At 41.3% G+C, this 24,858-nt stretch overlaps 1 protein-coding gene across 2 annotated transcripts in view; it reads left to right on the forward strand.

The window, feature by feature from the left end:
• Window positions 1–24,858, forward strand: part of ANKFN1 (ankyrin repeat and fibronectin type III domain containing 1) — a 193,848-nt gene that overhangs the window by 72,128 nt on the left and 96,862 nt on the right. The gene's annotated exons all lie outside the window — the stretch shown is intronic.

Raw genomic sequence — 24,858 nt, forward strand, 5'->3', positions numbered from 1 at the left:
TTATCATTAGCATAGTAGCCCAATATGCTACTGAAGATCAGTGGAGAAATAACTCCAGAAAGAATGAAGGGATAGAGCCAAAGCAAAAACAATACCCAGTTGTGGATGTGACTGGTGATAGAAGCAAGGTCCAATGCTGTAAAGAGCAATATTGCATAGGAACCTGGAATGTCAGGTCCATGAATCAAGGCACATTGGAAGTGGTCAAACAAGAGATGGCAAGAGTGAACGTCGACATTCTAGGAATCAGTGACCTAAAATGGACTGGAATGGGTGAATTTAACTCAGATGACCACAATATCTACTACTGCGGGCAGGAATCCCTCAGAAGAAATGGAGTAGCCATCATGGTCAACAAAAGAGTCCGAAATGCAGTACTTAGATGCAATCTCAAAAACGACAGAATGATCTCTGTTCGTCTCCAAGGCAAACCATTCAATATCACAGTTATCCAAGTCTATGCCCCAACCAGTAACACTGAAGAAGCTGAAGTTGAACGGTTCTATAAAGACCTACAAGACCTTTTAGAACTAACACCCCCAAAAGATGTCCTTTTCATTATAGGGGACTGGAATGCAAAAGTAGGAAGTCAAGAAACACCTGGAGTAACAGGCAAATTTGGCCTTGGAATACGGAATGAAGCAGGGCAAAGACTAATAGAGTTTTGCCAAGAAAATGCACTGGTCATAGCAAACACCCTCTTCCAACAACACAAGAGAAGACTCTACACATGGACATCACCAGATGGTCAACACTGAAATCAGATTGATTATATTCTTTGCAGCCAAAGATGGAGAAGCTCTATACAGTCAACAAAAACAAGACCAGGAGCTGACTATGGCTCAGATGAACTCCTTATTGCCAAATTCAGACTTAAATTGAAGAAAGTAGGGAAAACCGCTAGACCATTCAGGTATGACCTAAATCAAATCCCTTATGATTATACAGTGGAAGTGAGAAATAGATTTAAGGGCCTAGATCTGATAGATAGAGTGCCTGATGAACTATGGACTGAGGTTTGTGACATTGTACAGGAGACAGAGATCAAGACCATCCCCACAGAAAAGAAATGCAAAAAAGGAAAATGACTGTTTAGGGAAGCCTTACAAATAGCTGTGAAAAGAAGAGAAGTGAAAAGCAAAGGAGAAAAGGAAAGATAGAGGCATCTGAACGCAGAGTTCCAAAGAATAGCGAGAAGAGATAAGAAAGCCTTCCTCAGCGATCAATGCAAAGAAATAGAGGAAAAGAACAGAATGGGAAAGACTAGAGATCTCTTCAAGAAAATTAAAGATATGAAGGAAACATTTCATGCAAAGATGGGCTCGATAAAGGACAGAAATGGTATGCACCTAACAGAAGCAGAAGATATTAAGAAGAGGTGGAAAGAATACACAGAAGAACTGTACAAAAAAGATCTTGATGACCCAGATAATCACAATGGTGTGATCACTCACCTAGAGCCAGACATCCTGAAATGCGAAGTCAAGTGGGCCTTAGAAAGCATCACTACAAACAAAGCTAGTGAAGGTGATGGAATTCCAGTGGAGCTCTTTCAAATCCTGAAAGATGATGCTGTGAAAGTGCTGCACTCAATATGCCAGCAAATTTGGAAAACTCAGCAGTGGCCACAGGACTGGAAATGGTCAGTTTTCATTCCAATCCCAAAGAAAGGCAATGCCAAAGAATGCTCAAACTACCGCACAATTGCACTCATCTCACATGCTAGTAAAGTAATGCTCAAAATTCTCCAAGCCAGGCTTCAGCAATATGTGAACTGTGAACTCCCAGATGTTCAAGCTGGTTTTAGAAAAAGCAGAGGAACCAGAGATCAAATTGCCAACATCCACTGGATCATGGAAAAAGCAAGAGAATTCCAGAAAAACATCTATTTCTGCTTTATTGACTATGCCAAAGCCTTTGACTGTGTGGATCACAATAAACTGTGGAAAATTCTGAAAGAGGTGGGAATACCAGACCACCTGACCTGTCTCTTGAGAAACCTACATGCAGGTCAGGAAGTAACAGTTAGAACTGGACATGGAACAACAGACTGGTTCCAAATAGGAAAAGGAGTACGTCAAGGTTGTATATTGTCACCCTGCTTATTTAACTTATATGCAGAGTACATCATGAGAAACGCTGGACTGGAAGAAACACAAGCTGGAATCAAGATTGCCAGGAGAAATATCAATAACCTCAGATATGCAGATGATACCACCCTTATGGCAGAAAGTGAAGAGGAACTAAAAAGCCTCTTGAAGAAAGTGAAAGAGGAGAGTGAAAATGTTGGCTTAAAACTCAACATTCAGAAAACAAAGATCATGGCTTCTGGTCCCATCACTCCATGGGAAATAGATGGGGAAACAGTGGAAACAGTGTCAGACTTTATATTTTTTGGCTCCAAAATCACTGCAGGTGGTGATTGCAGCCATGAAATTAAAAGACGCTTCCTCCTTGGAAGAAAAGATATGACCAACCTAGATAGCATATTCAAAAGCAGAGACATTACTTTGCCAACAAAGGTCCATCTAGTCAAGGCTATGGTTTTTCCAGTGGTCATGTATGGATGTGAGAGTCGGACTGTGAAGAAAGCTGAGTGCCAAAGAATTGATGCTTTTGAACTGTGGTGTTGGAGAAGACTCTTGAGAGTCCCTTGGACTGCAAGGAGATCCAACCAGTCCATTCTGAAGGAGATCAGCCCTGGGATTTCTTTGGAAGGAACGATACTAAAGCTGAAACTCCAGTACTTTGGCCACCTCATGCGAAGAGTTGACTCATTGGAAAAGACTGATGCTGGGAGGGATTGGGGGCAGAAGGAGAAGGGGACGACAGAGGATGAGATGGCTGGATGGTATCCGTGACTCAATGGACATGAGTTTGAGTAAACTCCGGGAGTTGGTGATGGGCAGGGAGGTCTGGCGTGCTGTGATTCATGGGGTCGCAAAGAGTCGGACACGACTGAGCGACTGAACTGAACTGAACTGAATGTTTTCAAAAATAGTGCTAGAGCAATTGGATGTCCACAGAGGGAGAAAAAAGAAACGTTACTCTAGGATTCAAACATTGTTCAAAAATTAAGGTGAAGTGAAACATGGACTTAAACATGGGAAGGAATAGAAAAAATTACAACTATTTTAATTTGTTGACATCACTAACAACTTTTATTTTCTTTTATCTAAATCTTATGTTCCTTATTTTTAAAAATACATATTTTCTTCAAAGCTGTAGGAAAAGCCAATGAATGATATGATTTTCATAATTAATGATTATAAAACTCTTTTTAAGAATGCCTAAAATATTAGGTATTTCTATGGAAAGAGCGAGGGTCTCGCCTGGTAGCTCAATCAGTAAAGAATCTGCCTGCAGTGCAGCAGACCCAGGTTTGATCTCTGGGTCAGGAAGATCCCCTGGAGAAGGAAATGGCAACCACTCCAGTATTCTTGCCTGAAAAATTCCATGGACAGAGAAGCCTAGCAGGCTGCAGTCCATGGGGTCGCAAACAGCCAGAGACGACTGAGCAACTAACACTATGGAAAGAATGATGGTCTCATTTACTTAAAAGCCCCTTCCTAGTGGCTTGTGAATAAATCCCTATCCTAACAGCTCTATGATGAAGAGAGCTCTACAGAAGCTTATCAGTATCTCTTTCAATGAGATTCAAACAGCCCCTTCATGACCTTGCTTTTCCACCTTCCTCCTTACAGCAAGTTATCAACAAATAACTAAATCATGTCCTCTCTCTTATTATGCCTATCTTTTTCTAAAACATGAGTTTAATGAAGTTTATTATTTTTTTAATATAAGCAACCACAATTCCCTTCCTCAGTCTTTGAATTTGTTCTCAGTTCCTCCTCTTGTTAGCTGTGTGACCCTGTTGTTCAGTCGCTAAGATGTGTCTGATTCTTTGCAGTCCCAAGAACTGCAGCATGCCAGGCTTCCCTGTCCTTCACTATCTCCCGGAGTTTGCTCGAATTCGTGTCCATTGAGTTGGTGATGTCATCCAGAGATCTCATCCTCTGTCACCCACTTCTCCTCTTGCCCTCAATCTTTCCCAGCATCAGGGTCTTTTCAAAAGAATCAGCTCTTTCACTTTCATCAAGAGGCACTTTCTGCCATTAGAGTGGTATCATCTGCATATCTGAAGTTGTTGATATTTCTTCCTGCAATCTTGATTTCAGCCTGTGAGTCATCCAGCTTGGCATTTCACATGATGTACTCTGCATAGAAGTTAAAAAAACAAGGTGACAATATACAGCCTTGATGTACTCCTTTTCCAGTTTTGAACCAGTCCCTTTTTCCATGTCCAGTTCTAACTGTTGCTTCTTCACCTGCATACAGGCTTCTCAGGAGGCAGGTCAGGTGGTCTGGTATTCCTGCCTCTTTAAGAATTTTCCACAGTTTGTTGTGATCTATACAATCAAAGGCTTTAGCGTAGTCATTGATGCAGAAGTAGATGTTTTTCTGAAATTCCCTTGGTTTCTCTATGATCCAGTGGAGGTTGGCAATTTGATCTCTTGTTCTTTTGCCTTTTCTAAATCCAGCTTGTACCTCTGGAAGTTCTCAGTTCATGTACTATTGAGGCCTAGCTTGAAGGATTTTGAGCATTATCTTGCTAGCAGGTGAGATGAGCTCAACTGTTCAGGAGTTTGAACAATTTCTGGCATTGCCGTTCTTTGTGGTTGGAGTGAAAACTGACCTTTCCAGTCCTGTGGCCATTGCTGAGTTTTCCAAATTTGTTGGCATATTTAACAGTATCATCTTTTAGAATTTCAAATAGTTCAGCTGGAATTCCATTCAGCTCCGTTAGTTTTGTTTGTAGTAATACTTCCAACCGCCTACTTGATGTCACACTCCAGGATGTCTGGCTCTAGGTGAGTGACCACACCATCATGGTTATCCGGGTCAGGAAGAACTTTTCTCCAGGTGGCCCAGACAGTAAAGAATCTGCCTGAAATGCAGGAGACCTGGGTTTGATCCCCGGGTTGGGAAGATACCCTGGAGGAGATCATGGCAACCCACTCCAGTACTCTTGCCTGGAAAATCCCGTGGACAGAGGAGCCTGGTGGGCTACAGTCCACGGGGTCGCAAAGAGTCAGACACGACTGATAACTAAACACACACACGCAAGAACTTTTCTGTCTACTTCTTCTGTGTATTCTTGCCACCTCTTCTTAATCTCTTCTGCTTCTGTTAGGTCTTTGCTATTTTGGTCCTTTATTGTGCCCATATTTGCATGAAATATTCCCTTAGTATCTCCAAATTTTCTTGATGAGATCTCTAGTCTTTCCCATTCTATTGTTTTCCTCTATTTCTTTGCATTGTTCACTTAAGAGGGGTTTCTTATATCTTGTTGCTATTCTCTGGAATGCTGCATTCAGTTGGGTATATCTTTCCCTTTATCCTTTGCCCTTCACTTCTCTTCTTCTCTCAGCTCTTTATAAGGCCTCCTCAGACAACCACTTTGCCTTCTTGCATTTCTTTTTCTTTGGGATGATTTTGATCACCACCTCCTATACAATGTTATGACCCTCTGTCCATAGTTCTTCAGGCACTCTGTCTAACAGATCTAATCCCTTGAATCTATTTGTCACCACCACTGTATAATCAAAAGGGATTTGATTTAGGTCATACCTGAATGGTCTAGTAGTTTTCCCTGCTCTCTTCATTTTAAGCCTGAATTTTGCAATAAGAAGCTCATGATCTGAGCCACTGTGGTGTGAACTCTGGTGTTGGAGAAGACTCTTGAAAGTCCCTTGGATTGCAAGGAGATCCAAACAGTCCATCCTAAAGGAAATCAACCCTGAATATTCATTGGAAGGACTGATGTTGAAGCTGAAACTCCAATACTTTGGCCATCTAATGCAAAGAGCTGACTCATTTAAAAAGACCCTGATGCTGGGAATGATTGAAGGCAGGAGGAAAAGGGGATGACAGAGGATGAGATGTTTGGATGGCATCACCAACTCAATGGACATGAGTTTGAGTAAACTCTGGGAGTTGGTGATAGACAGGGAGGCCTGGTGTGCTGCAGTCCATGGGGTCGCAAAGAGTCAGATATGACTGAGCGACTGAACTGAACTGATCAGGTATTGTTTTTGCTGACTGTATAGAGCTTCTCCATCTTCAGCTACAAAGAATATGATGAAACTCATTTCAGTATTGACCATTTGGTAATGTCCATGTGTAGAGTAATCTCTTGTGTTGTAGGAAGAGGGTATTTGCTATGACCAGTATGTTCTCTTTGCAAATTTCTGTTAGCATTTGCCCTGCTTCATTTTGCACTACAAGGCCAAACTATCCTGTTACTCCACATATCTCTTGACTCCCTACTTTTGCATTCCAGTACCCTATGATGAAAAGGACATCTTTTGGGTATTAGTTCTAGAAGGTGTTTTAGGTCTTCAGAGAACCATTCACCTTCAGCTTCTTTAGCATTAGTGGTTGGGGCATAGACTTGGATTACTGTGATGTTGAATAGTTTGCCTTGGAAACGAACCAAGATCATTCTGTCATTTTTGAGACTGCACCCAAATACTGCATTTCAGAGTCTTTTGTTGACTAGGAGGGCTACTCCATTTTTTCTAAGTGATTCTTGCCAACAATATCTACAGTAGTAGATATAATGCTCATCTGAATTAAATTTTGAGCAAGTACTTAGTTCCTCTGGCCTCAGTTTCTTCCTAAAGTAGGAAGGCAATGGTTGCGCTATTTTCAGTCATGAAATCAATCCACAATTATTTCAATGATAAACAGTCTAAAATAACTGAAAGCACGAAAACTATTAAGGAGAAGAAAAGTCGAGCCAGTTTTGAGAGGTGAAGCCCCAAAGGACATTTTCTTTGCCCTGAGGCATCTGCTTATTATCACCAGAGAGCTGTTAGAATTCTCCAGGCTTCCCAGGTGGCTCAGTGATAAAGAATCTGCCTGCCAGGGCAGGAGACACCGGAGACACGGGTTTGATCCTGGGCGGGAAGATCCCCTGGAGGAGGAAATGGCAACCTGCTCCAGTGTTCTTGCGGGGGAGAATCCCACAGCCAGAAGAGCCTGGCGGGCTACAATCCATGGGATCACAAAGAGTCGGACACAACTGAGCACACACATTGCTACTGCTACTGCTAAGTTGCTTCAGTAGTGTCCGACTCTGTGTGACCCCATAGATGGCAGCCCACCAGGCTCCCCCGTCCCTGGGATTCTCCAGGCAAGAACACTGGAGTGGGCTGCCATTTCCTTCTCCAATGCATGAAAGTGAAAAGGGAAAGTGAAGTCGCTCAGTCGTGTCCGACTCCCAGAGACCCCATGGACTGCAGCCCACCAGGCTCCTCCGTCCATGGGAATTTCCAGGCAAGAGTACTGGATTGGGGTGCCATTAATTCTCCAAAGTCCACGTCTTTTCTTTCTCGAAGAAGTTAGATCTTAGGATAGCTTTGTCCACAAAGGAGAAAGAGCACTTCCTATAGGCTTCACCTTTCCTACATGACTGTTTTCTTGAATTAGAATATACTTTGTTTGGTTTGTTAGGGAGAGAGAATATAATTTCTTGCTAATTCTATCTCAGTGATTTTCACTTGAATAGTTTTAACTTCCCAACAGAAATAGTTTGCTAAAACTTCCCCTTGATTTCTAAGTAAAGATATTCTTTTAAATGATACCTATCTTTCTTTTCTGATATTATTCTTCCATGTTTAAACAGTCCAATCTACCTAACACTGGGGTAGTCATTTCTTTGTTAATTAATAAAGCTAAGGAATGTGTTTGTGTTGGCTAGATGTTCTTTAAGATCAGAGGATAAAGATTTGGACTTAAGGATCTGATCTAATCTAATTCTGCAAAATCAAAACCCAGTCAAAGTTAGCAAAAGAATTGGGATACCCTTAATGGTCTTAAGAGATAACCCTTTGTTTTAAACCATTAAAACAGAGTGATAAAAAGGATAAAATTAAAAAGTTTAAGGTATAAATATAAAAATATATACAATCAATTTTAGAAAAGAGTTTTACTTAAAATGGTGATGTGGTGAAAGCCAAAATACAACAAAATAGCAAAATACTAGGAGCCACATGAGATATGTATAGTACATAATAAAAGAAAAACCTAGGGTCCTGGAATTTAATAACCAAAGAAAAGCAGAGATCATGTGGACCAACTTAATCTTTTAAAACTATGGAAACTGAGACCCAGAGAGGTGAAGAGACTTGCTGAAGGTCACAAAACTATCTGGCAGAGCCAAGATAAAAATCCTAGGTTCCTCCTCCTAACTCACTATTATTTTGCCCATAGCATATTACTTCCCAAGAAAAACTCACCAGAAATCACACAGAGGTCTGAAGCCTCAGCTACGAACTTCAAGGGTTAAGGCACCTAGCCCATAATCTGAGCAATTTGTAGAACTGAGGTGAGATTTCTTGAGTTTGCAGAGGTTGAGAATTCTCAACAAAAGGAGCCTGTTCAGTGCTGATCCCCTGGGGATTAGAGTAAAATGCTGAGAGCTCTTAGATACTTGCTACTTCTGCTGACATCAGAAGTTTACATCTCAGGCCTCAGATTCTTGCATTTCTAACTGGTATGGAATATGGTAACCAATACATCAGGTCAGAATCTCCAGACAGTTGGTCAACCTTCAGTCAATGCCCAGGACTAGCCCACTGGCCTTCCCTCTCCAGAACTTGAAAAAGAAACATAAATGTAAGAGATTGATTCTGCTCTTTATGTGGTTTCTCTCAAGCATAACCAGCTTTAAATGGTGATGACATGGGTCTATCCTCCTTAACATATAGACAATATTTTCACAACCTGGCTCCAACCTTCCCTTCCAGCTGCCTCTCCCACCTCTTATCATCTTGATTCTAAAGCCAAAACTACAGAGCGGCTCGCCTTATGCTGGGCTCATCATACAATCTCATGTCTTCACACGCTTTCACATGCTGTTCCCATTGTATAACATGCCCTCCCCCCTTCTCCCAACATCTAGACTGAACAAATAAACAGCTGGATAGATGAACGAACGGCAGATAAATGAGAGAGTGAATGAATATAATTTGAGAAGCACCAGAAAAACCTGCCATCTTAAAGTAGCTCCAGCTCCCACTCAAAAAATTAAAATTAAGCCTCTATTATTTGAATAGTTTCAGCTTCCTTCTTGTATCACACCAGTGTTGTTATTATCAACCACAAGGTGTTTATATAGTTTAAATAATGATTATGATATTGCAGTTGGAGTCTTGAGCACAAAAGATGTAAAATTATACCTAGCGTGCATGTAGTTGGGCATAACCCTGGATATTTCAATGGGAGTGCAGCATATACCTGTAACCCATTATGTTTTCAGTAGAGGAAATAAGTTTGGAAACTTTGTAGTAGAAATAATGCCCTATGTTTTATCTTCTGACTTTCTATTTTAAAATAAAAACACTTTGGGGGAAAAATGAATAATCAAAATATATAAATGAAAATAGTCTCACTTGCATGTCTTTACACTGTTAGCCATCATTCATACTTTGATGTGAAGCAATTTACTATTCAGTTCAGTTCAGTTGCTCAGTCGTGTCCGACTCTTTGCGACCCCATGAATCGCAGCGTGCCAGGCCTCCCTGTCCATCACCAACTCCCGGAGTTCACTCAGACTCACGTCCATTGGGTCAGTGATGCCATCCAGCCATCTCATCCTCTGTCGTCCCCTTCTCCTCCTGCCCCCAATCCCTCCCAGCATCAGTCTTTTCCAATGAGTCAACTCTTCGCATGAGGTGGCCAGAGTACTGGAGTTTCAGCTTTAGCATCATTCCTTCCAAAGAAATCCCAGGGCTGACCTCCTTCAGAATGGACTTGCAGTCCAAGGGACTCTCAAGAGTCTTCTCCAACACCACAGTTCAGAAGCATCAATTCTTCAGTGCTCAGCTTTCTTCACAGTCCAACTCTCACATCCATACATGACCACAGGAAAAACCATAGCCAGACGTGTCTTTAATTTTTATTAGCTGTTAAACTTTCCTCTGTGACAGCTGGGTTCAGAATCTGGATGATGGGAGAAGACAGGGTGGTAATTTTGGAAGCTTGGCACAGTGGTGCAAGAGAGTAGGCTTATTTAGAAGAACGGGATAACTCAGTGAGGCACGTATAGACATTGTTCTGGGGGAACAGGAGAGAGAGAGACCCAGGAAAAAAGGAGTTAAAAGGCCCCAAGGAGAATTCAGATATCAGATCTCCTACTTCAAATTTGCATTTTCATCCCTTTCAATAGATGGAAAACTTAGAAAAATCAGATATTTTCCATGTCTTCTGAAAATGAAAGCTTTTATTACAAATTTATATATCATTTTAAAATCACTTATCTCCCAACACTAGTCAGATAATTTATAGGTAAGTAATACATATTAAAAGTAAATATCTTTGCAGCATGGTGAGATGGTATCTCGCAAATATGTCACTTATATATGTAACAATTAAATGTTTTATTGAGTGTCCTTGGCTTTTTACTTGCAAATTAGTTTTCAGTAGAATTGCTGGACTGTGCAGTTTTATGCCAGACTTTTTGATACAGTAAATACTAAAATAAGTAAAATTTCTCTTCATTCTCCAGTCTCAGGCAGCATTTAGCCAAACCTCCCTAACTCCAACACACATGCATTTTTAACTATTTCTTCTCTTTGTGTGCTATTAAAATTTGTAGGTAACTAAATAATCAGTTCATCATACATGCTATTTAAAAATCCAAACCCTGAATCATGAGATGCTTATTACTTTTCTATTTTAAAGCTTAAAGAAATACAATAAGTGGTAAGACATTTCTAAACAAATAGTGATGATGAATACCTTGATATGACACTTTGCCATTCAAAACGATTTAAAATAAATTGAGTGGTGATCATTAAGATGCCGGAAACACTTAATTTCAGCTGTGACCCAACTCCAGTAGGTTTTGTAGTTTCTATTAAAATGGAAGAATCTATTCCATAAAGGGGAAAGTCAAAGCTGTGTAATTGTTTTCGCTTCTGACTGGACTTTCATTTACTGTTGAAGCTCAGCGGCAGAACTGGTGATGCCATTGTGAACTTTAAGAAGAGCCACATGGAGAGTCATGTTCCAGGTTTAGAACTGCAGGTGTCCAGGCTCCCAGAGTCCTGGTCCTTGCCTAGGAGGGTGAAAGCGACAGCGTGTTTGTACAGCAGCAATTATATGATGTGGTTCAAGCATCTGTCAACACCATTCAACAGTTACTCTGAGTAGATTCATCTTAGTAACTGAGTTGAAATGAGGTAGGTGGGGGGAGAGGGAAGAATTGTATAGAAAGGTCACACTTCTCAGGCATGCCAGACCTTCATGAGAAATCTAAGTTATCTGTGCACAGTGTTGGTAGTGAATGAGCTGGGCAGACACTCCAAATATTATAAACCATAGGCCCTACAGAAAAGAAAGAGTTTGGGGGCCATGTGTCACACAGGCATGTGGTTTCTGCAAGAACGAAGTCAGAAATTGTGCAGCTGAGTTGTAATACCAGCACCTCCTAGCTGTGTGAAAGTCAGTGAAACATTCTTCAGAATTAGCTTTCTTACTTAACATGTAAGAATAAGCAGAGTCTGTGAGATCTAAATGCCTCTCATTACTCTCCTTACACCGACACTGGTCAAGTTAAAACATGAGCTGATCATGTCATTCCCCTGCTCATTAACCTCCACTGGCCCCCATGAGATAAAAACCAACCCTCAGAACTGCATCAAGGACTTTCACGTATCAGCCCATCTCTCAGTCCCCACATCCTTCTTTCCTCTGCTGTGACTTATCAGGCTCAACTCTTTCAACCCTCAATTTCTTCCCCTGGAATGCCCTTCTCTGTGTGGCAAAATCTCACTCAGTCTTCAAAACCCAGACCAAATATCACCTTCCTTTATTCCACGCCCTCCCAACTTTGATGGTCCTTAGAACTTCGACAACACTTTGTTCACCTGCAAGATCACATCTTACCGTAATTGCCTGTATCTTTATCCATGTGCCCATTGGTTTGTGAGTCCTAGGGCAAGGGTGATGTCTTATTCCTGTGTATATCCCCATCACAGTGCCTTCCGATCTTAAATATGCTCAAAGAATTATGTAATCATATATGGAAATGTGAATACATGAAGGCGTTTTGAAACTGGAAACTGTGCTTGGCATTAGTAAAGGTGAAGAGGGCATCCCAGGTGGCACTAGTGGTAAAGAGGCTGCCTGCCAATACAGGGGATTTAAGAGATGCAGGTTCAATCCCTGGATTGGGAAGATCCCCTGAAGGAGGGCACAGCAACCCACTCCAATATTCTTGCTTGGAGAATCCCATGGGCAGAGGAGCCTGGTGGGCTACAGTTCATAGGGTCTCAAAGGTTCAGACATGACTGAAGCAACTTAGCGTGCACGCATGCACAAAGGTGAAGAATCTGAGCAATAAGGAGAATTTGGCCCCAGAATTTTGTATCAGAACACTTCTTATTCTAGATGCCACACGTTTTTCCACAACCCTGCAGAGGAATGGATGGGTGCACAAGCAGATGAGCCCCTTGGTGTTTCAAGGCATAACACACCCTGACCTTCACTGTGGGACAGAGTCAGTCCATGGAATAATACCTTCATCTGACAGGTAATTGAAGATTCAGAAGGAATCTCTCCGACTTTCTCAAAATTAAAACTCACAGATCTGTGTACCTCTACGTTTTCCTCTCTACAGCCACTGTTTTCCTCACCTCTCAGTACATGCTGAAGTTTCATTTAACTATGAGGGAAAGAGGCACCGGATTTTTGAGACCAGACAGTTTGAAATCCGGTTTGAAATCCGACCCTCCCATTCATTCCCGTGTGTGGCCTTGGCTAGTGTACTCAGTCTTGAAGAGTCTTTGACCTCACCTCCAAAATGAGAAAAATGCACAAGGCTTGTGGAAATCAAATGAGAAAAATGTGGAAGAAGGTATTGCAAACTAAAAATGTTTTGGAACTCTAAGTTGTTATTCTCCTGATGAGAAGTAGGCTTACCAGCCACATGCTCACCTTCTTTTGTGACTCCTTCTCCCATTTCTCTCTCTGGGATTCTTTGCAGAGGACCCACAATATGGATATACATCTCACTGGGCTTGGGTCTGCTTTTGCACAGAGGAGTATTTGCTCCAATGCCCAGGAAGTGTGATCTACTTTCTTCTCTGCAAAGGAGAACTTTTGCAGGGGAAATAACAATTTCAGCAGCCCCTGTGGTGACAAAGAATTTCTTTGATCTCTTGCCACTATCTGAGTGTTGTTTGGAAAGCTACTTAAGGATGAAAGTGTCCTCCAAGAAACCTACTGTCAAAGAAGATTTCAGCTCACCTCAAATTCCACCAACTCTTGAGGTTTTGCATGTGGAAAAACGAGATGGGGACAGCTACCTAAGTATTGAATGAGCAATGAGATGTCAATGTTTTTATTACTGCTTGCAACTGAACTCTGAGTCAAGCTGAGACCCATTAAATATACCTGAAGGGAGAGCATGGTTTTTGAGATGACCAGGATATTTGATTTGGAAATTTTTAAGTATACCGTGTTGCTAATAGCTCTTAGTTAAAAAAAAAAGAATAGAACTCCAATATTTACCATTTCCTATGAGAGTTTGAAATGCCAAATATTTGAATTTACATAAAAATTTGGCTCATAAATGTCTCAGTGAATAGGAAAAGGTATATTGTGGTGGCTAACAAGATGTCAGGCACTTTCCTCCTCTTTACAAAGGGCAAGATAATGCCAGCCCTGAGCTGGTACCCTGTCTCACATGAATCACAGACTAGTAGAATCTCTCTGGTCTCCCTGACTACAGCCTTGCCTCTCTCCAGTTTTTCTCCCATAAACCATAATAGAGGGCTTTCTAAAATGCAAATCTGATCATACGATGGCCTGATCTTTCAATAGCTCCAAAATGCCTTCAAAATAATGTTGATACTTGTTAGCGTGATGAGCTCCTGCCTCCCTGTGTAATCTCGTCACTGATTAAAGTCACGCTCTCATCCCACTCACCTCTTCTGTTCTCCATAACTGCCCTGCCATCCCCTGACCAGCTATGATTCTGTGTCTTTGCATACCCAGAGGCTTCTGCCAGAACGCCTTTAACACATCCTTCAGGAATCTGCCCAGAGCCAGTTTGTCCAGAAAGTTATCCCTAACCACCGTCTCCTCGGATTTCTGAGGGTGCCCCCCTCTAAGCCTGCCTCTATGACAGCACTCATTGCATTATAACTTATTGGCTTGTCTTTCTCCCCCATTGAACTGTAATTATCTTGAGTTTTAAGATTAGGCTACATTCATATCCCTAGCACTTGACATCATCTGGTGTCTAACAGGGCAGCGCTGCAAGTCTTGTCAATCAGCCAAATAGTACTAGATTGAAAGTTGAGCTTGATTTCTTATCCCAAATATGTCAGCAATTATCCTGGTGTTGGGTGTTGGACAAATAGATACAAAATTCAATAAACTCAACTATATCTATTGAAATCCAATTATGTATATATCCTTCCAATCAATCCACATAATTCTTTTTCTCACCGTCTATGGGCCAGGTATCTTACTATTGATTTAAATATTGCCAATGGCCTTCTTTCCCTGCCTTATTATCTATATTAAAATAGATAAAAGGGTTTTCAAAATTTGGAGAGCTTTATCATCCCCATAAGTGGATGACCTCTTTTGAATGTTTGCAAAATAACAGTCTTGTTCCTCATTTTTAACTGTGAACGTGAAAAAAATCTTCTCTATTAAGAAAATCAATGCAATCATTCATTTCCGACATCTTTATTGGAAACCCACTAAGTTCCATTTGCTCCCATGGGCCAAGATAAAAGGCATGGGTGAATCTGCCAGTTAAACAGATGAGCTGTAAAACACTCAACACATATTTTAGGTCCAAGCTACTGGTTCAAATATGTTTTGTAAGTATTGAAAACTTACAGACATCACATATAAGTAGAAATGTTGAAACCAAAGACAACAAACAAAGATAACTAGAGCACTACCTCCAAGAAAAGGGATTATGCCCTTCAAATAGCTCCACCTAGGATTCTATGGAATACATTCTACACTGTGATGTATAAGTTTTCAGAGGGAGATGTGGCGGGGCGGGGGGGGGGGGTGGGGTGGGGGAGGGGGGAATACGTGTATGTTGCTTACAATGTCAAGGGTTTTCTTTAATATTCTGAAGCCCATTTGGGATTTCTGGAACTCAAGCAAAGAATCCCTCTATGAGCGTATTGAGGTTCATGCCCTCATCATCAGCTAGTCTGATCCTCCACATAGAAGCAGAATCTGAATCTGGGATTGGGGAGCAGGGCTCTTTGTCTCCCTCAGAATCTCTGAAAGGCTTATTCTTGCCTTAAAATCTAAAGGCTGAATTTTTCAGGATCAATACAGGCACCTTGCTGAGTAATTCACAGTAGAATGCGAAAGCAAATATGGAAGGGAAGTACCCCAAACGCACATTCCCCTTGGTGAGATACAAAGGACCGAGGACTGTGGTTAGCTGCCCTAAAGTGGCCTTATTCTTCCTTTTCTTTTCTTTTTTCCTTTCCTCCCTCCCTTCGCCCTTCCTCCTTTCCTTTCTTTCCTTCTTTTTCTTTCCTCCTTTCTTCTTTTGAATTTTGTTTCTTTCTGACTGTGCTGGGTCTTCACTGCTGGGTGCAGGTTTTTCTCTAGTTGCGGTGAATTGGGGCCCCTCCCCAGCTGCAGTGCACAGGCTTCTCGTTAAGGTAGACTTTCCAGTTGCAAAGCACAGGCTCCAGGGCACAGGGGCTTCAGCAGCGTGGCTCAGTGCTTAGTTGCTCCAGGGCATGTGGAATCTGCATTTGCAGCTCAATTCCTAATCACTGGCACAGCAGAGAAGTCCTCTTTCTCCCTTTCCTTCTCTCTCCTTTTGTTTTTTCTTTTCCATCCCTTCCTTTCCTATTTATTTCTATTCGCCCACAAATTCCTCTGGATCCTAAGGAACCACTCCTGCTTTGGAGTTGGTTTATCCCCACATTGTTCTTCTCTGATAGCTCAGTTGGTAAAGAATCCACCTGCAATGCAGGAGACCCTGGTTTGATTCCTGGGTCAGGAAAATCCGCTGGAAAAGGGATAGGCTACCTACTCCTGTATTCTTGGGCTTCCCTTGTGGCTCAGCTGGTAAAGAATCTGCCCGCAATGCGGGAGACCTGGGTTCAATCCCTGGGTTGGGAAGATCCTTGGAGAAGGGAAAGGCTACCCACTCCAGTATTCTGACGGGGAGAATTCCATGGACTGTATAGCCCATGGGGTCACAAAGAGTCGGACACGACTGAACAACTTTCAGTCAATTCAGTCAATCAATAACGTGCACTCTCTTATCTTGGCTTAAGCATCTTATCCAGAGGAGAGAGAAATGGGTGAAAGAGGACATGGGCCTTGTTCAGGACTTGGGAGGAATAGAGTAGGTCATGGTGGAGAGGTGGAAAGGGAGGTGAAGGAGTAGCTGACACCAGTGAGGTTACGTAAGGTGAAACAGGCTCAGAATACATGCCAGCGATTCACATGAGTTTTCTGTGACTGTTTACATTGCTATTTCTCCTTCTAAATCAGTGCATATCTTGGCAACCACAGCCACATGGGGCTGACATGGAGATACAGAACACCTTCATGAGCCTCACAGTCCCCAGCAGGAGTACAAGCTCCTGTCCTGCTAGGCAGTCACTGCCCACTATCCTCAGTCCCTCTTAAACCACAACAAAGAAATCACAGAATTGGAGACAAGGCTGGCCCTTGGGGAAACGAGACAGGGCTGCCAACCTGGAGCCCTGTCTTAGGTTCACACACTGGAAGTCAATTATTATAAATACTTCCTACAAACTCTTCACAGCTGGGGCTTCCTCTAGCTTAAAAGACTTCAACATGGCTGTTAGTCCATTTATCACCTTCTCGTATGGGCTTGGGAGAAAGACGAAACAGATAGAGGTTCAAATCCAGACTGCGCTGATATGCTATATATCCTTAAGCTATTTATTCTTTGGGTTCTCAGTTTTCTCATTTGTAAAATGAGACAAATGCTATCTGTGATACAGGATCATAGATACCCTAATAAATCAAAGTATTCCAATAAATGTTAATAAATATCTTCCCAGTATCCTCCAAAGATCACTGGGCATTAGCTTCCTTATAAACCATCATCTCTTTATGTCTAATTCAGGATTTTCTTCTTACCTTTTTTTTGTAGCATTTTGCACATGCAATATTTTAAAAGGCAACCCATAACCTTTTGAAAAATAATTGGAGCAATTTTCATAGGAAAACTGCCAACACATCTTTTGCCAATGTTTCTTTCCCATTATTAGAAAACACTGAGCCTAACTCACCATCAACTAAAAATACTCTTTATTGGGACACTTAAGCAAGGTACCTATAGCTACTGCTCTTTCAGGAATATGCTAGAATTCATGGCCCCTCATTAAAATGTGCCCTCAAACAATGCACTGTAGATAAGGTAGAAAAAGATGCTGTACACATTTTATTATTTCTCAGGGTCCAACTGACAACAGGTGTTTTCTCACTGTAACTCAGGAGGAAGAGGAAATAAGTGTCTGGCACTTTATTCAGTTAACAGCTGTTTTTGGAACTATTATTATTATTCCATACAGGACCCAATGTTGGTCACTATGGGGGATACAAAAATGAGTCAGATACAATGTCTTCCCTGAAGAAAATTAAGGGAAAAGTCATTTAACATGGTTTTTGAATGCCCACAAGGTGCAGATCCTCTTTTAGGCCCTGGGGATACAGTCGGGAAAAAACAGACAAAACATGAAGCTCGTATTTCTTGAATAAACAAATAGATTTAAACAAGATGATTTCAGATAATGATAAGAACCCTAAATAAAGAAAGATAATGTATTGGAGAGAGATGCAGATGAGCTTGGGAGAAATAACTTAGTAACTTAGAGAAAAAAGAGAGTGCAGATAAAGCAAAATGGGGAGAAAGTAGGACAGGGGATTCCAAAGAAGTAGGCAGGCGCCAGATCATGATTCCTTGTAGACTAGGGGTCTACAAATTCTTTCTATAAAGGATCAGATAGTAAATATTTTAGGCTTTGCAGGCCATATGGTCTCTATTGCAACTATTCAAATCTGCCATTGAAACAATATGTAAAAGAATGAGCGGGGGTTGTGTTCCAATAAAATCTTATTTATGGATACTGAAATATGAATTTCATACAATTTTCACAACTTACAGTACATTTTGGTTCTTTTTTCAGTATAAAAACCATTCTTAGCTCACAGGCTACACAAAAACAGGTGGCAGGCTGGATTGGGCCCACAGGGTCTTAGTTTGCCAACCCCTGTTGTAGACTATGTTAAGGTGTTTAGATTTCATAAGGTTATAAGGTTTCAATGAAGGAGAGTATTGTGATATTATTTATGTCTCAAAGAGACTGTTCTGGCTTCAGTAGACTGGGGGAAGGGGGAGCGGGTATGAACAGAGGGAGAGACCGTCTGGTTCAGCTCTGAGACTGTCCTAGGAGTTCCAATGTGAAATGGTGGTAGCTTGGATGAAGGTGATAATAACCGAGTTTAAAAAAAATTAAAGGAAAAACTTGAAATATGTTGTGCAGATAGAGTTGAACATACAGTCCATGAATCATTCTAATACAAAATAGAGAGTATTAATGTCAGAAAGAAGGACAGATAAAATTACTCTGAGCAATTGGGGAGAATTACCAGGGCTGAAGGAGCATGAGCCTTTCACTCAAGTAGGCTTTGATAAAGGAGATGGGAGAGGCTTCAGGCTGGAAAGACAACTTGTTTCCTGAGAGTGGGCATGGTGATGGAGGAAGCACATTGGTCTGAGATACACTTGATCTCCCTGTATCTCCTGTCATTATCTATAAAAAATGGACTATACCCACAGAGATGTTATGGGGAGGGAGGTGGGAGGGGGTTTCATGTTTGGGAACACATGTAAGAATTAAAGATTTTAAAATTTAATTTAAAAAATAAAAATTAAAAAAAAAATAAAAATAAATAAAAAAAAATAAAAATAAAATAAAAATAAAAAAAGGACTATAATATTAAAGTGTAAGCTTCTTAAGGCTAGGGGCCATGGCACTTGTCTTTCCATATGCACACAACCTAATTGAACAGTAATGTAATATCTATTCAATAAATATTTATTGACCTACTACAATGCAGAAGACCTGAATTCAATTCATGGGTTGGGAAGATCCCCTGGAAAAGGAAATGGCAACCCACTCCGGTATTCTTGCCTGAAAAATCCCATGGACAGAGGAGCCTGGCAGGCTATAGTCCATGGGGTTGCAAGCACTGGACATGACTTAGCAACTAGAGACAGAGAGAGACCCACTATAAAGTAGTGAAGTGTTATTCACTTAGTCGTGTCTGACTCTTTGAGACCCCATAGACTGTAGCTCACCAGGCTCCTCTGGCCATAACATTCTCCAGGCAAGAATACTGGAGTGGGTAGCCATTCCCTTCTCCAAGGAACTTCCCGACCCAGGGATCAAAGCGGGTCTTCTGCACAGCAGGCAGATTCCTTACTGTCTGAGCCACCAGGGAAGCTCTGGTGGCATACGCTAGCTATTCAGCTCAGTTCAGTTCAGCTCAGTTCAGCTCAGTTCAGCTCAGCTCAGCTCAGTTCAGTTCAGTCGCTCAGTCGTGTCCGACTCTTTGTGATCCTATGAATTGCAGCACACCAGGCCTCCCTGCCCATCACCAACTCCCAGAGTTTACCCAAACTCATGTCCATCAAGTCAGTGATGCCAACCAGCCATCTCATCCTCTGTCACCCCCTACTCCACCTGCCCCCAATCCCTCCCAGCATCAAAGTCTTTTCCAATGAGTCAACTCTTCGCATCAGGTGGCCAAAGTACTGGAGCTTCAGCTTTAGCATCAGTCCTTCCAATGAACACCCAGGACTGATCTCCTTCAGAATGGACTGGGTGGATCTCCTTGCAGTCCAAGGGACTCTCAAGAGTCTTCTCCAACACCACAGTTCAAAAGCATCCATTCCTTGGTGCTCAGCTTTCTTCACAGTCCAACTCTCACATCCATACATGACCACTGGAAAAACCATAGCCTTGACTAGATGGACCTTTGTTGGCACAGTAATGTCTCTGCTTTTGAATATGCTGTCTAGGTTGGTCATAACTTTCCTTCCAAGGAGTAAGTGTCTTTTAATTTCATGGCTGTGATCACCATCTGCAGCGATTTTGGAGCCCAAAAAATAAAGTCTGACACTGTTTCCACTGTTTCCCCATCTATTTCCCATGAAGTGATGGGACCAGATGCCATGATCTTCATTTTCTGAATGTAGAGTTGTAAGCCAACTTTTTCACTCTCCTCTTTCACTTTCTTCAAGAGGCTTTTTAGTTTCTCTTCACTTTCTGCCGTAAGGGTGGTGTCATCTGCATATCTGAGGTTATTGATATTTCCCCCAGCAATCTTGATTCCAGCTTGTGCTTCTTCCAGCCCAGCGTTTCTCATGATGTACTCTGCATAAAAGTTAAATAAGCAGGGTGACATTATACAGCCTTGACGTACTCCTTTTCCTATTTGGAGACAGTTTGTTGTTCCATGTCCAGTTCTAACTGTTGCTTCCTGACCTGCATATAGGTTTCTCAAGAGGCAGGTCAGGTGGTCTGGTATTCCCATCTCTTTCAGAATTTTCCACAGTTTATTGTGATCAGAATATATATTCATAGCCATTGTCTTCACAGTGTTTTTAAGATTAAAAAGATAACTGCAATAATAGGTAATCACTATGCTACTATTATATCTCTGAGACATGTAACAGGAATGTTAATTTTATCTTCAGATCAGAGAACACTTTTGTGCAAAAGTGATATTTACACTAGAAATGTAAGGCGGAAAGGAATGGACAATTACAAAAGTCAAAAAGGAAAAAACATTTCCAGCAAAATGAACAGTATATGCAGAGAAGAAGAAGCTTGACATGTTTAAGGATCTAAAAATCAGAACGAGAACTTGTGAGTGCATTGAGACTTAAGCTAGAAGATGGAGAAGGCCTATGTTACCCAGGGCCTTGCAGACCAGGACAAAGAAAGAGGACATTATCACAGGCTCAAAAAAGTTTTTATGTGAGTTTTGGGTTCACACAGACCTGGCTTTAATTCCCGGTTCTGCCACTTGTTAAATTGACAGACAGAATTATTTTAGCCTATCTTGCAGGAATATTGTGAGGAAAAACATAGCAAAATTATCTGTGAAAGAACCTGGTCGATTTTCAGTAAGTGTTAGTTTTCTTTTGCTGGAGCACAGGGCAAATGCAGAGAGTAGTGAAAAACAAGGCTCAGAAATTAGGTTAAACGCCCAGGAAAGAAGTTTTTGTTTTGTAGGTCAAGGGAGCAAAATGGACCTAGGATAACTGTCCCTCACTCATGTATGTCAACATATAAACCCACTCAATTTGAGCCTGTACTCAATTATTCTACAAGAGTGGAGTGTGTGTCCAAAAATCAGTATGGCATGAGTCCTTTCCTTAGGTAGTTTAATTAGTTAAGGACAGTCCATGCAATTTTCCAGGCTAGAACACTAGAGTGGGTAGCCTTTCCCTTCTCCAAGGGATCTTCCCAATCCAGGGACTGAACCCAGGTCTCCCGTATTGCAAGCAGATTCTTTACCAGCTAAACCACCATGGAAGCCCAAGAAGAAAAATGGGATGTTCAAACTGGGTATAGTTGATTTACAATAGGTAAGATATGGAAACAAGTGTTCAGTGCCCACCAGTGGATGGATGAATGAATGAAGATGTGGGCCACACACACATACACACACGAGAATACTACTTAGCCACAAGAAAAGATGAAATCTTGCCATATGCAACAACACAATGGACCTTGAGAGTATTATGTTGACTCAGATGGAGAAAAATATTGTGTGATTTCATTCATATGTGGAAAATAAAAAGTTTTAAACAACGTAAATGATCAAAACAAACCAAATTTAAAACAAATGCATAGATATGGAGAAGAGAATAGTAGTTACCCAAAATGAAGGGAGGTAGGGAGAGAACCAAACAGGTAAAGGGTATCAACTGTATGCTGACCGATGGAAACTAAAATTTTAGTGGCAAGCACAGTGGAGTGTGTACAGAGGTAGAAACACGAGGCTATACACATGAGACTCACAATGTTGAACACATGAGACTTACAATGTTGTAAACCAATGTTACCTCAATATTTTTTTAAATGGGTAGGAAAATTACCCCCCACCTCCAAAGCCAAAGAGAATGCTCTTCTCTGAATGAAAATTGTCATGTGGCAAAAAAGTTGGAATGCTTTTGTTTCTTTGTATTTTAATTCCATGAGGACTCAACAGGATTCAGAAAGCTGTGAATTGATCACATATCTTGGACCTTGTGTGTACAAATCAGACAGTTGATCCTGCACTTTCCCACTTTGTATGCTTTAGAAAGTAAAACAGCTTGTCAGAGGCTCTCCCTGTAGACAAGAAGGGCATCACTCCACTGGAACCAAAACAAAAACAAAAATCTCAGCATCGCAGGAAGCTCACAGAGCAGCTCTTACCCCACGGAACAGGTTTCAGATGCTGCCTATTCTCAGAGGAGGAGCGTGGGACAGCACTCCCAGCCTTCAGATCTCTAACTGTCACTTGTTTGTGACCCTGCTCTTGTCCACCTTTATCCATTGCACAATTTAAAAAGTTTACACTTCTTTAATGAACAAGAATTATTATCAAGACAGTTTTTCTTAAAAAGCAGTCTAAAATAAGTGAAAATCTACTTAGACATTTTATAACTTGAGGTTCCTTAAAAAAGCTTTAAAAATAGAGTTATCATTGTTGTCATTGTTTCAGTTCAGTTCAGTTCAGTCGCTCAGTCGTGTCCGACTCTTTGCGACCCCGTGAATCGCAGCACTCCAGGCCTCACTGCCCATCACCAACTCCCGGAGTTTACCCAAACTCATGTCCATCAAGTCAGTGATGCCATCCAGCCATCTCATCCTCTGTCGTCCCGTACTCCTCCTGCTCCCAATCCCTCCCAGTGTCAGAGTCTTTTCCAATGAGTCAACTCTTCACATGAGGTGGCCAAAGTATTGGAGTTTCAGCTTTAGCATCAGTCCTTCCAATGATACCCAGGACTGATCTCCTTTAGAATGGACTGGTTGGCTCTCCTTGCAGTCCAAGGGACTCTCAAGAGTCTTCTCCAACACCACAATTTAAAAGCATCAATTCTTCGGCACTCAGCTTTCTTCACAGTCCAACTCTCACATCCATACATGACCACTGGAAAAACCATAGCCTTGACTAGATGGACCTTTGTTGGCAAAATAATGTCTCTGCTTTTGAATATGCTATCTAGGTTGGTCATAACTTTCCTTCCAAGGAGGAAATGTATTTTAATTTCATGGCTGCAATCACCATCTGCAGTGCTTTTGGAGCCAAAAAATATAATGTCTGACACTGTTTCCACTATTTCCCCATCCATTTATCATGAAATGATGGGACCAGATGCCATGATATTCGTTTTCTGAATGTTGAGCTTTAAGCTAACTTTTTCAATCTCCTCTTTCACTTTCATCAAGAGGCTTTTTAGTTTCTCTTCACTTTCTGCCATAAGGGTGGTGTCATCTGCATATCTGAGGTTATTGATATTTCTCCCAGCAATCTTGATTCCAGCTTGTGCTTCTTCCAGCCCAGCGTTTCTCATGATGTACTCTGCATAGAAATTAAATAAGCAGGGTGACAATATACAGCCTTGACATACTCCTTTTCCTATTTGGAACCAGTCTGTTATTCCATGTCCAGTTCTAACTGTTGCTTCCTGACCTGCATATAGGTTTCTCAAGAGGCAGGTCAGGTGGTCTGGTATTCCCATCTCTTTCAGAATTTTCCACAGTTTATTGTGATCCACACAGTCAAAGGCTTGGGCTTAGTCAATAAAGCAGAAATAGATGTTTTTCTGGAACCCTCTTGCTTTTTCCATGATCCAACAGATGTTGGCAATTTGATCTTTGGTTCCTCTGCCTTTTCTAAATCCAGCTTGAACATCTGGGAGTTCACAGTTCACATATTGCTGAAGCCTGGCTTGGAGAATTTTGAGCATTACTTTACTAGCGTGTAAGATGAGTGCAATTGTGCAGTAGTTTGAGCATTTTTTGGCATTGCCTTTCTTTGGGATTGGAATGAAAACTGACCTTTTCCAGTCCTGTGGCCGCTGCTGAGTTTTCCAAATTTGCTGGCATATTGAGTGCAGCACTTTCACAGCATCATCTTTCAGGATTTCAAATAGCTCTACTGGATCTTTTAGTTACTCAGTTATGTCCATCTCTTTGCAACACTATGGACTACAGCCCACCAGGTTCCTCTGCCCATGGAATTTTCCAGGCAAGATTACTGAAGTGGGTTGCCACTTCCTATTCAAGGGGATCTTCCTGACCCAGGGATCAAACATGGGTCTCCATGTCTCCTGCATTGCTGGTGGAATCTTTACCACTGGGCCATCTGGGAAGCTCATAAAACTCAGTATTTACTTATAAAAATTAGTTTCACTCATGGAGAAAAAATTCAAACTTTATAAACTTGATGTAAAATGTTACTAGTTACTTCATATTTGAGACAAACAGATCAAACCAAAAAGCTCTCATTTCCATAATACCCCTTACATAACAAATTATCACACATATTTGTACATGTGGGTGTACTGTCGTCTTAGAATATTTTTATAAGTAACCTAAAATCTGATTTGACAAATCATTCAATTGAAAAGTACTGTGCTGATTTTATTCTGCAATCTTGACTCAACAGTGGCTTTCAGCTTTACTCATACATACATAACAAAAATTCCCAGATATCTGAGACAAGTATTCTCAGATATTTGAGGAA

The sequence above is a fragment of the Capricornis sumatraensis genome, chromosome 8 (assembly GCF_032405125.1).
Source record: "Capricornis sumatraensis isolate serow.1 chromosome 8, serow.2, whole genome shotgun sequence".
Taxonomy (NCBI): domain Eukaryota; kingdom Metazoa; phylum Chordata; class Mammalia; order Artiodactyla; family Bovidae; genus Capricornis; species Capricornis sumatraensis.